Below are 21,426 nucleotides of genomic sequence, written 5' to 3'. Positions count from 1 at the left end.
CATGTTTCATAAAACTTATTGTAAATAACAACGACAATTTGGTGTTCATTACGTAGCTAATATGAAACTGCAAAATATTCGTGATCACACACTCTGCAATGTACATCAAATTGTCTTTGTAATTTACAATTGTAAGTTTTATCCAATCAAAAACATAAATGTGAAATGACAGCCAAGTTCAATACAATGATAAATGCCTTGGTTGTTGACTTCAACGACAAAAGAAGTGAGAAAGTGGCTCCAAATGGTTCGTGTAATATTACACACGGTGCGGCCCGCCAGTTCTGTTTCTTGAACTTAGCTGGACACGCTGCCGCGTGTCTAGATGAAACAGGCTCCAGGTAGGTTAGTCAAATTGCAAACGATTATGAAAAACAACATGTCAAATACCTTTTTAACCGACTTCAACGGCCTCCGTGGTCCAGTGGTTTAGCGTTAGGCTCATGATCCGGACGTCCCTGGTTCGAATCCCGGCGGGAAAATATCACATAAATTACTTTGTGATCCGTAGTTTGGTTAGGACATTACAGGCTGATCACCTGATTGTCCGAAAGACTTAGGACTTATTAATCAACTTCCTGGCTGTACAAATAATGAGCGCTGAGGGCTCTCACCTGGTACAACATTTAAGACAACAGGCCTGAGGGTGCCCAGTTGAGCGCGAACCTCGGCTCAGGGCGTCGTCTGAGAGGATCATATTTAAAAAAAAAAGAAATGTGTCTATTGTTAATCTGGACAGGATTAGTCCATTAACTAGATAATCTCAGAAGTCTACCTACTTACGTGAAATTGTGAAGCGAAATATAGAGCTGCATTCACCAAGCTCAGTGAAATTAAATACGTATAAGAAACTCCAGGGCGAAGATACAAGGCTCTTCCATTAGAAAACCAATGCGAGTCGTTCTTCATTAGGTGAGCCACAACTTTGAAGGATAGAGGAAATTAATATAATCTAGTGGGCACTCTTCTTCTTCTTCTATCGTGTGGATTGTGTTGTGAATTACCAACCCCATCAACCCTGGTGTCAGGGTTATTACTGAGCCTCCATAGGCTCCTGACACGACTCATATTCATATTCATTTATTGCATGTCACAAACATAAATTAAGGTGGAACATAGTAAAAAGGTACATGTGACGCCCTGCAAGGGCACGGGAATATAAAAGAGGCGACACTAGGTGCCTTATTATAATAATATTATAACATCTAACTAAATATTATAAGTAATTAGGTAGATACAAAATTATATAATACAATTGTTTAGTGTGTGTACCGCACCACACGTGTAAAACTTAATAACAAGATTAGATGTAACGACTACGTACTTACATTCCGTGCATTCCGAAGCACGGATCTTTTTACTTTTTGGATAATCAGGTGATCAGCCTGTGATGTCCTAACCAAACTAGGGATCACAAAGTGATTTTTGTGATTGCCCCACCGGGATTAAAACCCGGGACCTCCGGATAGTGAGCACAACGGTCAACCACTGGACCACGGAGGCCGTTGTGGCCGTAGTGGGCACTTTAACGTTATCTTTATTTCACACTTAGTGGTAAGATACACTTTTTGGAATGGTTGTAAACTATTTAAAGATGGATATTAAAAATTAAAAAATAGAATAAAGCGTTTGTATGTTCTCTCGTGTGGGTTGTGAGATCGATGACCGACCTAATTAACCGTGGTATCAGGGTTGCTAATTGAGACTACGTAAATAGTAGACGGTATCGACTACTTAACGTGGCTAATCCGTTTTGAACAATCAGGTCAAAACATTTAATATCTTAACAAAACTTTACTTTGTGAGCCCTAACATTTGAAATGCACCTACAAATCGTTACTTTTGAGAGTCACGGAATGCGAAAGAACCCACTGTCTCAAAAAAATAGGTAGGTACTTATTACTGGTGAGATTGGTAACTAGATTGCTGGTAATGGATAGTAGGGTATTACACTGGTGTATTAGTTACAAAAATAAACGTAAATTATGTACGAGTACGTATCAATATCAAAGTACGTAAAAAATACAAACATAACTTTACATAAAAACTTCAACGCTAAAGAAATGCCACTCAAAAAGGCGTTGATACAAAAATAATTTGCTAAGAAAAGTCGTTGCGTCAGCCAAAAAATGGAGAAGCCAGTTCTTGACATCAGAATTTACATAATAAGATTTACATACTCTCAAAATCAATAGCAGTATGGAAACGGCTCTGCGTGGAGGAAAAATAGGCTAATGCTTCGTGGCAACGATAAAATATTCATAGAATTGTTTCACGTAGTTTCGATTGGTCGACGGATGAAGTGAAGAGGTAAGGGTGTGATTTCATATGTTTTTGTAAGGTGCGTGACTTGTTATCGTGTCTTCGCGCTTAGCTCGGGTCGATAATATCAAATGACGGGAAAGTTTTATGGCCTTAGACACATAATAAGTACATAATAAAAAATCCTTTAGAGCAATGGTCTCTTTACATAAATTCTCATATTCGTAGTTCCCTCTTTACCCCGATGGGAAATAGGCGCAAGTTTATGTATGGATGTATGTACCCGGCTGCATTTGCAGTCGATAATAACCATCAATCCCCACTGGGCCCGCATGATGGTTTAAGGCCCGCTCTCCTTATCCATCCATAGGGAAGGCCCGTGCCCCAGCAGTGGGGAAGTTAATGGGCTGATGATGATGTATGTATGTCTCATTACATTTTTCTTGAATTTCATTATGTGCATAATATATGCTCTGCATGCCATGCGCCGCACGCCTCTCAATATGTTACCTTGATATTCGTGGCTAGCCATATGCTACGCACGTATTGTAGATAGCCAGGTGCGATATTATCAGACGCTTTATTAGTTAGATTTTATTGACAAAGAAAGTAGTATAATTATCATCTGTCATCCAGACCTGGACTCGTTTGTAAATTAGAAGTTATCATTAAGGTAAAGGTATTTAAAAAGCGAAATTTTTAAATTCAACAATCTTATGACACCTTTCAAAACCGAAGAAGTAAATTAAGAAAATTAGTTTTCTTACCTCCCTAAAAATCGGGAAAAATCTGAAAAATATCACCTTCTTCGTAACGGGGTCTTAACCGGCTAAATTAAGTGGCGGTTAAAAATTAAGGCTAGCGCTATGTCCCGCCCAGTTGGGTAGTCCGGGACAAAATGAGAGATGGGCGGGACCAGTGTCCCGTGCAGAAGTTTTATTACCCTGAAAGTGGCCGGCCAGAGAACATCGGCAATTTTTAACAGCGATTACCGTCACTTTTGGCCGGTATTTTTTAAGAAGTGAGCCTGACCTCCTTTTTGAATTTGGAAAGATTTCGTGCTCATAGACTTCTGGGATGCTTTTGCATTTTGAACCGTGCGTTGTTTGTTTATCTCGGTGTCTGACAATATAGTGTCTCGATGCGGAAATTATTTTTGTTTGCTCGCCTTTTGTATGTTTGTTTAATTTGCATTTCTGTATTATATGTTCCTTCTGTTCAGTAAAGTATTGTATATTGTTTCGTCGGTTGCCGGAAGGACTGGCCGGAGTGCGAACAGGACCTTGGTGGAAAAAAAAGTTCCAGGTACGATAGTTTGACGCGGAGCAGTTTTCCAAGATCTGGAAGTTTTCCCATACTCACCAGGAGATCGCGATCACACCCGCCATACATCATTTTTACCCCCCGATGCTAATTCTGGGAGAACAACTATGTCAGTCAGTCAGTACATGGGTTTGTTACCTCTGGCTACCCCAATTGGGATATAGTCGTGAGCTTATGTTTATCTACAAAAGAAGTTATTACAATATCTTGCTTTTATTTAATAATGTCTAAATCTTAAGCAGTTTCTATTTACGCAGTCGTTTCGCGTTCTCAGAAAGCCCCGTTTTTGGAACAAGCACAAATTTTAAGAACATTCGTAATAAAGAAAGTTTTTATTGTTTCGTTTGATTTATTGGTTTTAATATCGTCTGAAAACGATTGAACACTGAAAGAAGTTATAAAACAACAGTTTTTCTTTTAATGTTCGAAGACATAAAGATTGGACTGACCTTCAAAAGTATGGATATATTTATTAGTGTAAAAGTCGCTGCGCTGGCGCCCCGGTAACGCGACGCCAGCGCTACAGAATTCCACGTTGCGTTTGATAACCGGTCAGCGCCGACGACACGTCACCATAACCCACTTAGTTCATTTTCTTCCGATGAATGAACCTCTGACTACCCTAATTGGAATAGGCGTGAGCTTATGCCTATGCATACATATCCGTATTTGCAAACTTTTTCCGTTGCGTAAGTATTTTAATTCGGCAACGCACTAAAGTCGAAGATTTAGGTATACGAATCGCTAGGCTTAAGTAGAGATGTGCAGGACACTTGGCAAGACGGGAAGACAACAGATGGACTAAGGCTGTTACTGATTGGTGGCCGACGGATGGTATGCGATATCGAGGCAGATCACCAGCCCGGTGGTCGGATGACATTGTGAGGTATACCAATGCAATGCACGCGACTTACACAGGACCGGAAAGGATGTGTGAAAGAGAGTAGACCTTATACCCAGCAGTGGGTGGATGTAGGCTGAGTAGATAGATAGAGGTATTTTGCTTTAAAATTAAGAAAACAATAAAATAAATCTTTTATTTTTTTATTCTATCAGAGCAATACGGTTCCGTAGCACCTTTCCAGTAGGCTTAAAAGCTGCGACTGGTTACCCCTGTGAGGGATAACTTTTACGATCGGGGGATAAGGTTTTACGATTTTACGAAATTCGAACGACATCCAAAAATAAATAAATTCAAGATTCACTTATGTGCTGATAGTCGGGTGGGTTATTGGCCCATTTACGAGGGTCAAACTGAAATTTTGAATTGGGTATGTTGCGTAGAGTTTGTGTAATATGTGTATAGTATATGAGCGATGGACTTCTTTATGGGCTTACTAACGGCCGCCCGCGACTTCGTCCGCTTGGACTTCGTCTGGTTTCCGCGGTAAGAATTTCCGAATTTTCTAATTGTAAAAGCTTGTTTGTTATTCTGATGTGTAAGCGACATTATTGTAAAGTTTCATCAAAGGTGAAGGTCGCGGGAAACCGCTGGATGCTGGACTGATCGTCGTCGTGGAGATCCTTGGGGGAGAGTTATGCCCAGCAGTGGGCGTCGTACGGCTGATGATGATGATAATGAACCATTTAAGACTAAAGTAAGACCCAGAGGAGGTGAAGTCGGCGCGCAACGAGCATTACTATGTGTACAGTTTGGTACCATGTCACATTAACTTTTTTGACAAATTGAACTGTAAGTCTCACTAAATGTCAAATATGATAGTACGACAGGGTTCTAAAGTGGGTACGTAGTGCTCGGCTCTTGGTGTGTGTGGACTGTGGTGTAGTAGAAGTTGAGAGGTCGAGGGTTCTAGTTCTATATTGACGATTCAAAGTGTAACTATGTTACCTACTGAATAAAGATATTTTTGAATTATATTCCAATTCCAAAACACCAGATCGTTCCTTGTCAAATTAAAATTTTGTAATCGGTAAAATACACTTTCGCGGGAGGCCATTCAATTCCATACAATATTGCCATGCCAAAAAATAATAATTACTTTATCCTTGTGATGCCAGCAACACGTAATATTATTCTTTATTTTATTATTTTGTTGCCAAGTACATGTAGTGTATTTTAATTAAAACACATAATAACGGGTTCTTACCACGTTTAAATCAGGCATATGAGACTCCCGATATTTCGACACTGTTGCAAGTGCCATGATCGCGGGAGGACTGATGTGATTGGAGTGTTTGTGTTGTGTGTGTGTGTGTGTGTGTTTGTCGGGAGTCTCATATCCCTGATTTAAATGCGGTAAGAACCCGTTATTTTGTGTTTTAATTATGATAATGGTCCCGATTCCTGCAGACACCGCCTAATTTTATTTTAAGTTATATCCGTCATTTTCATAAAATAAAATTAGATGGTATTTACGGGAATTAGCACCAACAACCGCGTAAACCTAAAACAATATAGTGTATTTTGTTGACAAAATAAGACTTAGTAGGTAATTATGCAACGGCCTCCGTGGTCCAGTGGTTGAGCGTTAGACTCACGATCCGGAGGTCCTGGGTTCGATTCCCAGTGGGGAAATATCACAAAAATTACTTTGTGGTCCCTAGTTTGGTTAGGACATTACAGGCTGATCACCAGATTGTCCGAAAGTAAGACGATCCGTGCTTCGGAAGGCACGTTAAGCCGTTGGTCCCGGTTACTACTTACTGTGTAAGTACGTAGTCGTTATAAATGAGTCATGTCAGGGGCCTTTGGCGGCTCAATAGTAACCCTGACACCAGGGTTGATGAGGTTAGTAATTCGCCTCAAAACCCACACGATAGAAGAAGAAGATTATGCAATTAAAATTGCCAAACTGGTTAAGTTTGATAACGAGTACCACTCGACTTTACGAAACTTCATAACGATGGTTTTAATAAGGAAATTATATGGGATAATATTAAGCCTAAGGGCAAAGGGTGTAAGTCAAAACTTTGAAAATTTCATTTATGAATTTGTTATCAAAAAGCTAGGAGATCATAAGCTTAAGTGGGTAACTATATTATCCGAAAAGGTTATTTAAGGTTTATTAAGCAGAAGGTCAGTTAATTTTTATAGCTAATTTCATTTGACTTTTTGACGCTTTCCTCTCACTTTGAGGTCGCAGGTTCGAATCCAGCACAGGCCTAAACATGGTTTTTATAAATAATAAGTTTTTATAAATGATTATCACGTGGAGGAAACCCACATTCCCGAGAAGTGCAATTTCGGAGGTGTGTGAACTAACCTGTATTGGGCTGGATTTCTCTTGCGGGTTGGAAGTCCAGACAGGTAGTCGCTTTTCTAAAAAACCGGACCTCTCAAATCTTCAGGTTAGGTAAACGGACCCTGCGAAAAACGAAAATGCTTAATGAATTGAATTTGACTGCAAATTCCACAGCTGCTTGCATTCTACATTATACATTCTTTACTCTCGACTTTAATAAATTTACTTTGTCTTATTATAAAAATATTTTCCTTCTTTTTACGTTATGTACAGGATTTTCATTCTTGCCGCGCGTTGCCTAACGTCCAGGTGCGAGCGAGATAGACAGTCCGTGCTCTAGGAAGTTAAAAAGCCGTTTTTCTAAAAACATCAAAATCCTCGTCTCATTTCATCGCACATAAAACTCTCTATGTTATCATATGTACACTTTAAAACCGACGAGCGAAACGACGAAATTCAATTTCAAAATTTCTTCAAGCGAGGGACGCCTTAATATGTTCATAATCACAGCCTGAACTCTTGCCACCGCTTAATTACCGGAATTACACGCCATTATACGCTATTATTAATATTTCAACCAACAACTTCGCAATCGTGAGACGATGAAATTTCATATTTTTCTTAATTGACGCTTCGTTTCAGCTTTAAAGAGGTTTTTAAAGTGCTTCAGTAACGGTTTGTATAGTAATGGTCATTAGTACTATTAAATGCTTACAGGTTCATCCTATAGCTCTTTAAGACATCAACATTAAGGCCATGGTATAAGAAGACCAGGGAGGTTAAAATGGCCATATCGAAGCATTTCATCTAAGAAAGCAAAATTGCCATTTGACATTTGCGCATATAAAACTAAGTGTGCAATGCAAACAAATGTCAAATAGCAGTATTGCTTTCTTAGATGAATTGTTTCGATGTGGCCATTTTATCCTCCTTGGTATGCTCAAAAGTGACAGCTAACCCAGCTGACGTCACCCCACCCTGTGTTGCCATTTCGTAAAAATTAAATTACCCACGAACAATGTTTTTATATTTATTTCGCAAGGAATTTTTGAACTTTTAGTTAAAGAGTTACTTACAGTTTTATTGATCTTTTTATAGGAATAGTAATTAAATACATTGGTCACTTACTTTTCAATAATAAAATGTATGTCCTTGGAATGTTGGAGATACAAATTTAATGGTAACACAGTGGTAACACTCACGTCATAAAAGAACTAGCAATGGCGGCTTGTCATAGGATTGAGCATACCTGGTTTTTTTATACCATGTTTAAGACAACAGCTTTATACTGCTTTGTAGTGATACTAAAATTCAAGGTTAGGAACTTAATAACTGACTAGATTAAGCTCATTTCAACAAATTTCATGTTCATAGAAACTTACTTTAAATAAATATTTAATATTACAAAAGCGAAAGTGAATTGTTTATTACGCCTTTTAACACGTACTTGTAGAAAAAAATATAAGTATCTAATAAAATAAAAACGATATTTTCTCACAGGTATTTTACAAACACAGTTCACTCGACGTTGGTCTAACAGAAAGTTCGAGAAGACGTGGGTACATAGTTCATCTTGCGATGGATGCACCTCTGACTTCCCCAATTGGGATATAGTCGTGAGCTTATCTTGTATCTAAAAATGTGGAAGAGAATAATAAAACTAAAAAGTTTTGATCTTAAAATTTGTGAGTCTAGCGCCTAGACTAGATACAAAAGTATCTGTAACAAAAGCATATAAGGAACTTTTAGAGTCAAAATAAAAGTGTAGACTAAATTGTTTTAAGTTTACGCGGTTATTATCATAATTAAAGCATATAATAACGGGTCCTTACCGCGTTTAAATGGGGATATGAGACTCCCAATATTTCGACACTGTTGCAAGTGCCATGATCACGGGATGACTGATGAGATTGGAGTAGAGTAGGTAGATCCATAATTTTCTACGGGCAGACATATCTGTCTACACTCTTTCTTTGCCGCTTGTTTCTCCACTCCAATCTCATCAGTCATCCCGTGATCATGGCACTTGCAACAGTGTCGAAATATCGGGAGTCTCATATCTCCATTTAAACGCGGTAAGAACCCGTTATTATGTAGACTAAATCTTCACTTATTTGCACTGATTTAGCAGACACGGTGTACGCAGAGTTAAAACTAACACAACATCCATTCCACTTAGTACGTTTGAAAATAGAACGTGTCGTACTAAATACGATTTAAATATTCAAAAGCTACCGAAGCGCAGACCGTGTGCTCTATTATTTTCTTTTACCAAAATCCAGGCGAAAATCGCGTGCGGCAAAGTAAATCTATCGTTTTAAAAAATGCAGAATGTTCCAGAAAAAACTCAGAGCTACAACTGAGGTATAAAGCGGTGAATAGCAAACGAGCGTGATAGGCTTCAAACGGGTTTTTACCTCGTCAAGCTTTGTTTAAGCTGTTTTCGTACATTTGCATTTTATAAGCCGCGTTTGAATATTACCGGGAGATTTTGACAGCTCGTGAGATTCGTTTTTTTCATTTAGGTACCTGGTTGCTCCTGATTGGCTGAGAGCAAATACATACTAGTAAGTACCTGCTTAATAGCGTAACGCGTCTGTGGTCTAGTTTTTGAGCATTGAATCAGAATCAGAATCAGAATCAGAATCATTTATTCAACGTAATTATCATGGATAAACTTGTTGAAGGTCAATGTAACATTTTTGAATTTACGTCATTTCGCAAGGTGTTATGGCTGAGGAGAAGAAATGACAAGAAACTGCAACAGCAACACATCTTTTAAATCAATGAGGGTACATTACAAGTTATTTAATAACTAGAGGAACACATTCAATACCAGACATTTTTATCATTTAGGTAATCATTAATCTTATAATAGGCTTTTTTACATAAAGTAAGCTTCACGTGAGCTTTAAATTTGTTCTCTGACAAATTTAAAATATTATCTGGTATTTTATTGTAAAAACGTATACATAACCCCAAAAAAGATGAATTTAATTTACTTAATCTAGAATTTTGAACAACAATTTTATTTTTATTCCTTGTATTGTAAGTATGCCTTTCACAGTTTCTCGGAAGGAGAGATACATTTTTACGCACATACATAATGTTTTCATAAATATATTGACTTGCGACCGTCAGTATATTTATTTCTTTAAACAGCTCCCTTAAAGAGTCCCGACAACGCAGATTATAAATAGCGCGAACTGCCCTTTTTTGAATAATGAAAATAGTTTCTACATCAGCGGCTCGACCCCACAATAAAATACCGTAAGACATTATGCTGTGGAAGTAGCTGAAGTAGACAAGTCTAGCAGTGGGTACATCTGTGAGTTGTCGGATTCTTCTGACGGCATATGCTGCTGAACTTAGCTTGCCCGCTAGTGATACAATATGTGGGCCCCATTGAAGTTTTGAATCTACAGTAATTCCTAAGAAAACGGTGTGTTCAACAAAATCTAGTTTCTCGTCGTTAATTTTAATGTTATTATTTACTTTCTTTACGTTTGGTAGAACAAATTTAATACACTTCGTTTTCTTAGCATTTAGAACTAGGTTATTTACTGTAAACCAGCTTAGAACCTGCGACACAGCGCTGTTTGCTTCGTCAAGTTCCTCTAACTTTCTATCGATTTTAAATATAAGAGAAGTATCATCCGCGAACAGTACAATGTCAGCTTGGTTCTGTACTACATAAGGTAAATCATTTATGTACACTAAAAAAAGGAACGGCCCCAAAATGGATCCTTGAGGAACTCCCATTTGAACATGAGAGCCCGAAGAAGTCGTACTATTGATTTGTACCTTTTGTATCCTATCACCTAGATATGAATTTAACAAACTGAGAGCTCCATTATTTAATCCATAGTGCCTCAATTTCAAAAGCAAGGTCTCGTGATCCACGCAGTCGAATGCCTTAGACAAGTCACAGAATACTCCTACGGCATTCTGCGACTTCTCCCAAGCATCGAAAATGTGTCGAACAAATGTGACACTCGCGTCTGTTGTAGACCGACCCTTAGTAAAACCAAACTGCTGGCTGTGAAGTAAGTTATTTAAATTAAAATGACATAGCAGTTGGTCGAGAATAATTTTTGGACAATCCGGAGGTCCTGGATTCGATTCCCGGTGGGGACACGTCTAATGTAGTGTGCTTTTAATGTCGTAGATAATAGCCTAAGGGACTGTATTATTTCTTACATGAAGATGGCATACAACCACGGCCATCCTAAACAAAGTAAAAATTCGAAAAAAAAAGTTCTTGCGAATTCGGAAGAATTTCATATATTTTCTTGTTCCATACTTTTTAGAGCGCGATTTTGCCGTTATCGGGTTTTAGTTTTTAAACTCATATTTTTATTTCAGTTTTGTATTGAATTATAATCACTATCACATAACAGGTAAGGTCAACTTTTGTTAATTCTTACCCCAATACGGCTAAGCAAAAAGGATGGTTATTGACTTTCAAAACAAACAAAACCAAAATATACCTTATTTATTTTGTTACTGTGTTTCTATTTCCATACAGAACCATTCTGACAACGCGCACGACTCGGAAAAACGGCTGTTCAGTTTAAAGGATAATTTACCTCACAAAGGCATTGTGTTTATAAAGGTTGAACACACTCGAAGAATCTGTGTGATGTGATCCACTTGATCCACTAAAAAAAAATAAGACAACTCAATTGATTGAGATTACCGTGGTAGACAATGTAGACCAACCTTTACTCGAGCATTGTCAGAGGCATCGGTCTTTATAATGTTTTACAATGATTTATAGAAGAGTTTTTATACCCACAATCAAATATTTAAAAGAATCAAATTCGTTTTGCAAACAACTCATTCGATATTAACATCCCCATTTATTTAAAAAACGAATGTTTGGAATAATCCGTGCCGCAATCAGTTGATGACGAAACATAATTTTAAAAAACGTTCGAATTTCAAATTTTAATGTAGTTTTATTTATTATTTTGACAAAGAGGTGTATCAGCTACAAATAAAATCTTTTTCAAATCTTCAGCACGAAAAGGGTGTAGGTATTTCGCGCAGTAAAACATTATGTAAAAAGCACGTTTAATTTTCTTATGAAACAAAGTAGCTTTTTAAACATGGTTTAAACTTTGATTTTTCTTTGGAAAAATGATCCTGCTTTGATGATGCCTGATCGAGCTTTTATGATATATATTTTTTTAAATGACCTTTTTCTAACGTCAAGTTGCGAGAATTACCAACCAGCTTCATATTTGAAAACAGTTTCGAATCTCGAGTCGAACTTCAAACTACTTTTGAATTTATTTTCGAATTCATCTTTGGTTCATACATGATTGATGTCACGTGGAAAACATTGTGCAGCAACCCACGTATTAGAGAAATGCGTTTCGAAGGTATGTGAGCTAACCTGCAAAAACAAGTTATTAGAAAAATTGTTCCTAAGACATAAGAATGATTTTGCTGTGTCCGGCAGTCAGTAGCCCATTTTGTGTGAAGCATTCCGGTGCTTTTATTGTGGCACTTTACGTCACCAATCCTCTCTCCGTTTTAACACTAAAGGAACAAAACTCGTTACCCAAACTCCTTAATTCAGTGGGAACGACACAGTAACGAAATCGTCCGAGAATCTTATTAATCCCTTTTACCCCGGACAGAGGCCACAAACGTCTAGTTAACCAGAATTTAATAGACGTTCCGGTATTTGCAATCGTTTGTTAGCCAGACGGTGTGACGCCAGATATCATGTCGTTTGGTCAATTTAGTTGTGTTACTGTTTTACTCGACCGTGGCGAGTCAGGAGCGTAGAAGAATCGGAGATAAGGATAAAATAAGGATCTTAATTTGGAGAAGATACTTATGTTTTGGAGAGAGTAAGCAGATTTGTGCAAACAACCTGAAAAACATTTATTTTGCAGACAGCTGTGTATCTGATATACTTAATTAGTATTGAAAATCTAACATGGAGAATGATGCAGAGTACCGTGAGAGCACACCCTGGACACTTTTTACAAAACACTTTATTTTACACCACATATACACACATAGAAGAGAAAAAAAAAGAGAAGGTGCAGGTCGTGTCGTATCAGGAGGTGAAGGTTTTGGCGGGAAGAAGAGAGGAATGGCGATTACTCCACCGACAAGAGCGCAGCTCTTAAATATCTTAAATAGAGAGAGAGAGAGTCACATAGACGTTATTGTACACGCGCATCTGTGTATGTGACGTCTAATGCCCATACGATTGAATACTAAAGTAACACCCAGGGGGAGGTAAACCTAGCTCAGCTGCGGGAAGCGAAGAGTTGCCGTTCTATACGTAGTCTTATCATCTACGTTGATAGATACATAGATGAAGATTTACTTATGATTTAATTTGCAAAACTTGTTTAAATTTTTCATTGATAGCTCATCCGAGTATATTCTCTACTCAGTGTCTCAGCTACACAGTCCGCAATTGTCTTCCTATTGTAAGTACATTATATATCGGGTTCCTGTCTCGCCTTTGACATCAATTTCTTTCTAAAACAAAAACTGTATTCTCGTTATACTCGTACAAGTTACTGCATTGCCTATCTTATTTTATTTTAAATTTGAGCGTAATTTAAATGACGAGTCCCAATTACTAATTAAATTTAAAAAATGGGAGGTTTCTCTTCGTGCATTTTTTTGTTTTATTGTTTAAGTAACGTCGGTGACAAAACTTTTATTTAAGTAGTACTTAAGTATGTAAACATATTTAACCATGTATTAGTAAACGTTTAAATGATAACGTATTAAACAATACATATATGTTTTTTTTGCTGTCAGCAACACTTCAATATTAGGGCTGGTCCACACGCAGCGCATCAGGGTTGCACCTTTTAAAGTGCTATTACTACGAACATTCCTGGCACATTACAGTACCTAATATCTAAATTGCGTGCGGTTCTGTCGTCTGGCTTTTATGTCTGTGTTATTCAAAGACAAAAAATGTTATCTGCGTTTTTATCATGATTAGGAATCGTAATGCGTACTTATCTATTGGTGTCTTTTCCAGACTTAGACCTAATGTAAAAGCGGTAAAATATTATTATTCTTTTGTTCTTCTATTATTATTTTTTAATTACTTTCATTTTATTATTATTTTATGTGAATTCAAAGTAAAAAAAAGTATTAGTACGTTGCATAATATACATTTATAATTATGTTTACGTAGTTTACTCATAGAAATCTATCTTCTTTCTATCGTGTGTGTTGTGAGGTGGATTACCAACTCCATCAACCCTGATGTCAGCATCGTCAACGTCAACGTCATCAACGACTACTAACTTACATTAGTAAGTAGTAACTGGAACCCACGGATTAACGTGCCTTCCGAAGCGCGGATCATCTTACTTTCGGACAATCAAGTGATCACAATTTTTTGATATAAATCTATTAAACAGGTTGTGAGAAGCTGCAGTAGTTGAAGGTTGATAAGACGTTCATTGTGTTAAAAATGACGATTAAAAGTGTATGTTACTTACTGTATTAAAGATATTTATGAATTTTAATTTAATGTCCTATCGAAGAGGAGCACAAGTTACCAAATAATATTTTATTTTAAGAATGTACAATGCTTCAGTACTTCTTTTATAAATTAAATCACATATCTACGGAATAATATCGCAAGTCGATACGATATTGAATCGCGCTGTGAGGAAGGTCCCTTAGAAAATTACACTCCAGATTATGTATGCGTGTGTGAATGTATGGCTTTCAACAGCTTTCCAAACTTTCCAGCAAAGCAAGCTACAATGCAATGTTGGAGTGCGCAAACATTTTGTTCTTGCGTTCGCTTTGTGGCCGCGTCTTTCAGAGTTAAGGGCGTATTTTATTTTGTATGTGTAACGTCAGCAATTGAGACGCAAAGCTGAAATTATGTTACATTTTATCGTTATTTTAAAATTATACTTTACTAGCTGTCCGCCCGCGACTTCACCCGCGAAACTTCATCATCTAAAATTAAAAATGACAAACTTTCATACTTTTCAACCCCGTTTTTTTGAACTTCACAAAATCCTGTCCTACCAAGATATTTCCACGGTTTTTTTGAGAATACTGTGTGCCGTCCACATGTCAGAAAGTCAATAAAGAACAGCATAATCGCCCGCCGGTCATGTTTCTTTCAGTGCAGTTGGCTCGACCATCCTAGACGGCGATACGGTTCACCACCTATCACGTTTGTCTAACTGAAAGCTCGTTGAGGTGTGGGTATTTAGTCCATCATGCGATGTATGTACCTCTGCCTATCCTATTTGGGATGCAGTCGCGAGCTTATGTCTTTCTTTCCTGTCCATACACAGTATCGCCCGCAGCGCCTCATCCCGCACTCGTTGCAGAGCCGTAGACACTGAGCACACTATCTATGGCAACAGCCCGGATGTACACACTGGACATTCCGTACAAAAATTCCAGCATAACGTGCCTCTAAACGCGTGAATGCAAGCTAGACAGACTTGTCATTACGCTTCTCTCTCTTTGTTTAAGAGCTGCGCTCTTGTCGGTGGAGTAATCACCTTCATTACTCCATAGATTGGGCGTGTAGAACGGTGGTTGCCCCAATCGCCTTCCGTTCCGCTAGCTAGAACCCTACCAGAAAATCTAAATTAAGCTAGATTAAGCTTAATGCCGTTTAAAACTAAATTATGACCCAGAGGGGGTGAAGTGGGCTCCCTATACGAATTGGTGCGGGGCGGAGAATTGTAGTTCTATACGTATCAGTTATTACTCTTTAGGTATGCCGGAGACCTTACAAAAGTCTTATTTATACCGCGTGCCACTCTACCCCGTGCAGGGAAGTAAGATAGACAGTCTGCGCGCACTCCCTTCGTTATAATAAACAATCATCATCATCATCATCAGCCGTACGACGCCCACTGCTGGGCATAGGCCTCCCCCAAGGATCTCCACGACGATCGGTCCTGCGCTGCCCGCATCCAGCGGCTTCCCGCGACCTTCACCAGATCGTCGGTCCACCTTGTAGCGGGCCTACCCACTGAGCGTCGTCCGACGCGTGGTCGCCATTCCAGAACCTTTCCGCCCCATCAGCCATCGGTTTTCCTCGCTATGTGTCCTGTCCACTGCCACTTCAGCTTTGCAATTCTCCGAGCTATGTCGGTGACTTTAGTTTTCTTGCGGATCTCCTCATTTCTGATTCGATCGAGCAGGGAAATACCGAGCATAGCTCTCTCCAAAATTTATTTCTACAAAAAGCCATTTAACAACAAATTAGAAGTTACATAATTAGTATGGAGCAAGTTACAAAATAATCATTTTTGCTGATGCTTAAAATAGACTCAAGCTTGTGCTATAGGCATCAGCGTTTTACGGCTTAAATCGACTAAAGTGTTCCCATTTGTGTAAATCAAGTTCGCTCTAAGCTCATTTTGATGCGAAGTCGAGAGTGTCTCTTCTGCACATAGGTTTCATTGTTTATTCTTTGCTACGGCTTCGTATGCGGATTGATATTCATGCGGACGCACTCTGAGGTGCATACGGAGACGATTATCATACACTGAGTGCAGCTTTACAGACAAAACAGTGTCTGCTGTGTGAGGTAGATATGTGTAACTCTAAAAGCAACTTAAAAGCGTCTGTCAGTGCTAAATATAAGACATTGGCCTCTGTAGTCCAGTGTCAGAGCGTTGGGCTTACGATCCGGTGGTCCCGGGTTCGAATCCTGGTGGAGACATCACGAAAATCACTTTGTGATTCCTGGTTTACTAGGCCATTACAGGTTGATCATCTAATTGTCCGAAAGTACGATGATCCGTGTAAGTAGTCTTTACATGAGCCATATCAGAGGACTTTGGCGACTAAATTGTAACCCTGATATCAGGGTTGATGAGAATAGTATTCTTCCTCATAACCCATACGATAGAAGAGGAATATATTTTTCTTTGAAACTACTTATAATTTACATTCAGATAAGATCCAGGATGTTGTTTTAAAAAGCCCAGTCAAGAGTACTTTATACTGGCGAGTATGTATGAAGACTTTGATGAGAGTGCATGAAGGGAAGGTGTTGTGTCAGGAGGGTTCTAAGGGGAGTTCCGTGATCTCTGGGAAACAGGCGTGGTCTTATTTTATTTATTTTTATTTTATTTTATTTTCTCGATTTGCTCGCGACACGAAACACCTCAGGACCTCGATACCGACCCCACCAGTGTAGTCGACGATTTCCCTCATTCGGCGCTTACCTTTATCGCGCCACGATTGCTTATCTTTCAAATTTGATCCCCTCAGACGACGCCCTGAGCCGAGATTCGCGCCCAACTGGGCACTCTTAGGCCTGTTGTCTTAAATTTTGTACCGGGTAAAAGACCTCAGCGCTCCCTATTTGTCCAGCGATAGTTAATACCATCTGCAGCAAATACACACACACACACACACACACACACACCTAAGATGGAGCGAGGTCGCCCAGAAGGTGCCTGTTCACTCTGGCTTTGAAAGCACCCTGGTTATATACATTCGGAAATACAGAAGATGACAGAGAATTCCACTACAATTTGACATTTGGGCATTTTTAGATGAATTGCTTCAATGTGACTTTTTCTACTTTCCAGTACGTTGTCTTGTTACCATGCAAAGGAGCGTGTGTGGCCTCTCACTAAGTGTGTCACTATAGTAACAATAGACTTAGATGTTTTTCTCGCCTTTGATAGTAACATATTGAACATTAATGGTTGTTATCATCATCATCATCATCATTGGCCTTATACGTCTGTTTCAGACGATTTATAACGTCATTGCCTCGAAGAAATGCACTTTCTTTCATGGCTGTGCAAGCCAATCCTAGAGCGGCAAACTCTACTCGTACCGCACACTCTGCAGGAGAATGGTTGTTATATAGTCCGTGGTATCCGCTGCTGGTCAGAATCTAGGGAATCGTGGTTTCAGAGCTTCTAAAGGTGCCAGTAAAACAAAATTCAAGTCAAAATTCTCCCGCGTCGTACGTGCTCTCAGAATTTTCAGTTTTACATAGAATTATAAATTTCAGTGAACCAAAACGGTAACGATTTGTATTTTGTTAATTTTAAAAATGTTTATCTTAACCGCGCTGATAACGAACTTGTTACCTATAGTCTCGCGGTTCGCGCAACGCGCTTAAGAACCGCGCTTAACCCGTAACCAGCCTAACCCGACCCTCGTGGGGAACTACATGAAAATAATATCCCAGCACACACGCACGCACGCACGCACGCACTCACGCACGCACACAGACACACACACACACACACACACACACACCACGGTATGCTTTGTCGTTCTACTTCATCATTACAATAATATGCCAAACTATGCTTAAAGAAGTTGTGGCAGTCAGTGGAGTTAAAAGGGCTTAACCCGTAACCAGCCTAACCCGACCCTCGTGAGGAACTACATGAAAATAATATCCCAGCCTAATAAAACGCACTCCCCAACTACATTCCTACTCTATTGTTATTTTTATCAGATCATTAGTCATTCCCGTTTGAATTACAACGCGAAAAATAACACGGTTTTATCGCACGAAAATGATGAATCAACTCAGTGGCGACACGACATAAATCAAGGAGCAAGCTTCAAGTTACATTTTATTTTATTTTACATGAAATGCCCTAAGGACATGTACTGTGTACCTTGTCTTTATGTGGTACGCGAATTGGGGAACCTCATACTTTATTTATTTGAGCTTGAGCTCTCAAAAGAACCTCGTTTTCTCAAGTGTGGTTAGGGATGTCGAAATGATGTTGGCAAAGGCAATGTTCGGATCACGAAAAAAATATAATAATGTCTATGGTTTTTCTATAAAACAGTATCCTCGTAACGCCGAAGCATAATTACGATTTCGAAGTAATAAACGACGGTGGTACCTTGAAAAGGACCAAATTTTTGTAGTCGTAAAGGCCGAGCACTTCAAGTACAAATTTTAAAGTGTTAGAGTTATCCGATCGGGTTCAAATTAAGTGGAGACCTATGTAAGGATGAATAGAAGACATTTTTGAAAAAATTACGTTTTTTTTTAGTTCTTCCAGAAGGACTCCCGGTTTAAGTCACTACTTTTAGTAAAATCTGAAAAATATTATTATTATAAAGGGTTATGTATTTTTTCATTAAAAAACATACCTATTTGTAAGTCATAAATATGTGTATATACTTACATATTTAAATATAAAATAAGTAACGAGTTTTAGTTTTTATGATGTAGTTTGTGATTAGTCCCTCTGGAAGTACATTAGGTTTTTATTATTAGGAAAGAAATTAATTCATGGTGTCAGTTTAGATCATCATTAGAAGGAAAAAGGAAATAAAATGAAGACGGTAGTTTTTTTTAATAATAAGATCACGTAAGCAAGTCAGTCTATATCGGTATGATTTAATCACATATAACAATTTAAAAAAGTATTTGAAAAATATCCGGACATGACACCTAAAGTCCTTTGCAAAGGACTAAAAAAGTTTGCTTTCATATTGCTAACGATATCGATACGAAATTGATAAAATAACTATGTCATGTTGTTTATTATTATATTACCTGCGATTTCTGAAAATAATGTGTATGAAAAACTACGAAATTCGATTATTAACTTGATTTTTTTTTACCTCGTCGCCGTGTGCGCACCATCTTTACCAATAAAATGACAAATTACGACAAGTGACACATATTTCTTTTTTATTAAAGCCACCTATTCACGAAATTGAATGAACTAGTTCATAGACAAAATACTTTTTTTCTCAATCGGCGCAAAGGTTTGAATTAAATTGACAGGCAAAGTTTTGGTACTTTTAAAAGTACCTTCGTTGATTATTAGAACAAACTATTTCAAAACCTTGGGCCTTTATGACTACAATTATTTGGTCCTTCTCAGAGGACCCCAGGGCTTACGAGGGTATTGTCATAGATAAAGAAAGAGCTTTCCTTCTTAGCATCCAAAATGGACGCATAATTAATATCTTCTTGTGTTAGATAATTAGTTTAAAAAATACAAAAGAACGGTAATTTGTAAAACATGAATAGTAACAATAAGAGTGTAAAATGTGTTAATAAGAGACAATAAACTTTTCAAATGTTACTTTATGTGGTTGTTAAAATAGCAGCGCACCAATTTAAGATATAAGACTAGAACGATACAGGCAAAAAAAAATGAGTGTAAGACTACATGATTATTACACTAATATTATTATACTAAAGGGTTATGAGATCAGTGATTGATCTGAACAATCCTGGTACTATCAAGGTTACTAATTGAGACGTCAAAGGCCCTGACATGGCTCATGTAACGACTCCGTACTTACATCAGAAAATGTATCCGGGGCCAACGGCTTGTCTTTCAAAACACGGAACACCTTACTTTCTTATGTTTATGTTTATTCTGAATGATTTATTTTAGAGACCATCTCACACGACCGTGGATTTTGTAGCGCTGTACCGCGCGGCGTGGCTGGTTTCAGTAGAATTATACTGTTGCATTTCGAAAGGGTAAAAAAAAAACCAATAAATATTTAATTTAATAGGATATTCATGGTATTAATAGTTTATTTAGATCAATAATATAGTTTTTGGCTATTGCAAGGACTATCGATATTGGCCTAAATGAGCTATCGATACTATTATCTATAAGGTACTATCGATTCTCTCTATCGATAGCTCATTTAGACCAATACTATGGTTACACCGCAATACTGTCAATAGTATTGGTTCAGATGATTGCAAGGACTTTCGATGCCATCGATAATATTGCTGTGTAATATCAAAAGCATCGATAGTGCTGTGTAATAGTATTGCTGTGTAACGATAGTATTGGCCTAAATGATCTATCGATACTATTTACAGGGACTGTCGATAGTATAGATGTTTTAAGGTCAACAATCGATAGTTTGGTAACAGTAGATTACACACAAGTCAACGCGACCTTGTCGACCGCTTTACCACCAACCGCGCAGGCGCGCAGTGTCGTGTGAGGATCGCCTGAAGTATCCCCTATTCATGCTCCAAGTAGCATTCAACGGAGAATTAACCTATAATTTGTCTATGTCTCCATTGTGGGGTCGGAGCTTTTTGTTGGAACTTTTTCACTAGAAATAGTTTTGGTTCCTAAGAGCTAGGATAATAGTCTATAAATCATTCCATTTACATACTACGTAAAATAAGTATTCCACTGAAACTACTGGTAGTTCCTTTGCTAGTTATTTTATTTTGGACTGGGATAGTACACGATGTTAGTGACAAAGTAGCAAAAACTTTGAGGAATGATTCAGACTATGATTCTGAGTTGATATCAAGTGGAATTTTCCGTCGTAAAAGTATAAAACTGAAAATAATTAAAAAACACTAAAATTTTCATGAATTTTCCGACAGGAAATTCCACTTGATACAACTCAGAATGATTGTCTGAATCATTCCCCTCAGTATTCGTTACGGTGTTACTAACACCTATACATACTTGTTGGCTACCTGTAAGTACTTACACTGGGTGTAAGTGACATCGTAACGAATACTGAGGGGGGACGACTCAGCTTATAATAAAATTCTGAGTTAATATCAAGCGGAATTTTGCATCTAAAAAGTACAGAATTGAAAATAATTTAAATAAACACAAAAAGGTAATGAGTTTGCGACGGGAAGTTCCACTTGATATTA

At 38.0% G+C, this 21,426-nt stretch overlaps 1 protein-coding gene across 7 annotated transcripts in view; it reads right to left on the bottom strand.

Moving 5' to 3' along the window:
* LOC126382075 (neuroligin-4, Y-linked) overlaps positions 1-21,426 on the bottom strand; it is a 240,916-nt gene that overhangs the window by 174,562 nt on the left and 44,928 nt on the right. For 5 of the 7 annotated variants that reach the window (XM_050031791.1, XM_050031798.1, XM_050031793.1 and 2 more), the window contains exon 2: positions 6,810-6,910. The exons of the other annotated variants lie outside the window; for them this stretch is intronic. The gene's annotated coding sequence lies outside the window, so the exon portion shown is untranslated. The remainder of the gene's footprint in view (positions 1-6,809; positions 6,911-21,426) is intronic. 7 annotated transcript variants of the gene reach the window in all.

Source organism: Pectinophora gossypiella, chromosome 3 (genome assembly GCF_024362695.1).
Source record: "Pectinophora gossypiella chromosome 3, ilPecGoss1.1, whole genome shotgun sequence".
Taxonomy (NCBI): Eukaryota; Metazoa; Arthropoda; class Insecta; order Lepidoptera; family Gelechiidae; genus Pectinophora; species Pectinophora gossypiella.
Note: the sequence above shows the minus strand (reverse complement) of the source record. Positions and strands in the feature narration are given on the sequence as shown.